General features: G+C 38.5%; 1 pseudogene; it reads right to left on the bottom strand.

The window, feature by feature from the left end:
- Nucleotides 1-537: 537 nt before the first annotated feature.
- Nucleotides 538-1,563, bottom strand: LOC110194916 (COP9 signalosome complex subunit 5 pseudogene; annotated as a pseudogene).
- Between the last annotated feature and the right edge of the window lie 471 nt (nucleotides 1,564-2,034).

Below are 2,034 nucleotides of genomic sequence, written 5' to 3'. Positions count from 1 at the left end.
AAGAAAAGAAGGAAAGATGGAAAGAAAACAGAAAATTCTAGTATCTAGTATAAATATACATAAATATAGTATGCTATATATGTATATATGTAGTATAAACTCTAATATCTAGTCAAATATGTATGTAGTATCAGCATATGTGTAACTTTTGTGAAGTCTTTCTTTAAAGGTACCAACAAAAGTAAGAGCTTCCTGATCGAATAATTCATGAGACATCTTTTGTTAAGAAAAAAAAAAAGAAACAAAGCAGGAATATTAGTTTACAGGCAACTAAGGATCACAGAAAAATAAACTTTAGAAGTATTAGAAACCTTAGAATTTGTTTAGTTTAGGTCTTCATTTTTTTCATTTTAAAGAAATTTTTATTATAGCTCAATGATCAGTATAAATAACTAAAAGCTAAGTGACAATTCTTTAGTTTCTTCTAAAATTTTCCAAAACAATCTTCTGGAACATTTTTAATACAACTAATAGAATTTCAAAGAACTTTGTTCAGCAAATCAGACTTTTGATGACCAATTTTAAAGTGTTAACTTGAGTATTTTTCTCATACTAGCTGTCAAACAAAGGAAATACCTTTAAGAAAGCATAAATGAGTAAGTACTTGATGGCATTCTTTAAGAAATATTAATTTGGTTGAAAAGTTTATCCTTAATAGCCTGAGATATCAATCCATGGATACCTTCTATGGTGGTCTTACAGCTGTCTCTTGTTGCTTTAGCAAGTTTGTCTTCTGATTTTTGGTCATAGGTTTCTAAACCCAATGTGAAACTTCCTCATCCAAGCTAAGCTTCTGACTGTTCTAGTTTTTCAGATAAACCAAAGACTTGTCCAGTGGTATAGTCTGCATTCCTAAGTAATCCGGAAGAACTCAGAGTATTTACCCAATATTTGTTCCACAGAAGTTCAAGCAATTTGCAATCCAAAGATGATTTAAAGTAAGAGACTTCTAAAGCTTAGTACTGTTTGTAATGTACTCCAAAGCCTTCTATCTTATTAAGTGGAATAGTCTGGTACTCAGAGGGACCTTTGTCTAGTGGTTTATAGCCCTTTGGGTAGGTCCTAAAGGCATCAAGATTCACTTTTCCTGCAGATACTGTTCTTGTTGGATCAATAACTACTGCTACAAATGGTTCTTGAAACTGCTGATGGAACATTTAGGTGCTAACATCAATCCCAGAGAGCCCACAACCATAGCCAGGGTGGCTGTGATACCAGCCAACTGCATTTTCTAGTCGACCCACCTGTTTTGCATTTTCTATATATGCTGCCATATATTCATATGCAGCAGCTTGGGCATTAACTCGAGTTTCTGTGCCCTCTACCAGTAAAGCAAAACTGTCCTTAATGATCATGGTTTCACCATCCACTTTCACAAACTTCCAAGTTGCCTCCTGATCTAGCATGCATCACCAGTTTGAGTAGGGCTAAGGCTGAGGTCTTGCAGTACTCAAAGTAATGGCAATCCTTAGTCCAGGTCTTGGCCACCAGGATTTCCTGCTGCTGCTTCCGATCCTACTTGTAAATCTCATCAATGCTCTCTGCTTCCTGCATGTGGGCCATGCCCCTCCCCAAAGACGCCATAGCCGAAGGCCTTCCCCTGGGCCCCAGACCTGTTTGCTCAGTGCTCAGTCATGCTCCCATTTCCCTGCCACTCTGGCTGTGGGGTGAAAACCTGTCACCCTTGTCCCCTGCAGTAAAAAGTGGCAGGGCAGGGGCTTGAACCTGAGCTTCTCTGATACTTGATCTTCTGGTTCCTACTCATAAGAAAGTAACACATATTTGTTGGGCATACTCAAATCACCCATGTGGAAAATGGCGGAGATCTAGTTCCAGGATAAGACATTCTGGTTCTTCTACCATGTGGTGGGAACAGTCACTTCCCATTGACTACATAGGTAGAATGGGCTGCATAAATAAAATTATTAGGCTTGGGCAGTCTCTCTCTCTCTCTCTCTCTCTCTCTCTCTCTCTCTCTCTCTCTCTCTCTCTCTCTCTCTCTCTCTCTCTCTCTCTCATAGTGTCTAGGAATGA

The sequence above is a fragment of the Phascolarctos cinereus genome, unplaced genomic scaffold (assembly GCF_003287225.1).
Source record: "Phascolarctos cinereus isolate Bilbo 61053 unplaced genomic scaffold, phaCin_HiC Scaffold_9;HRSCAF=440, whole genome shotgun sequence".
Lineage (NCBI taxonomy): Eukaryota > Metazoa > Chordata > Mammalia > Diprotodontia > Phascolarctidae > Phascolarctos > Phascolarctos cinereus.
The sequence above is the reverse complement of the archived record's forward strand: the minus strand, read 5'-3'. Positions and strand labels throughout refer to the sequence as shown.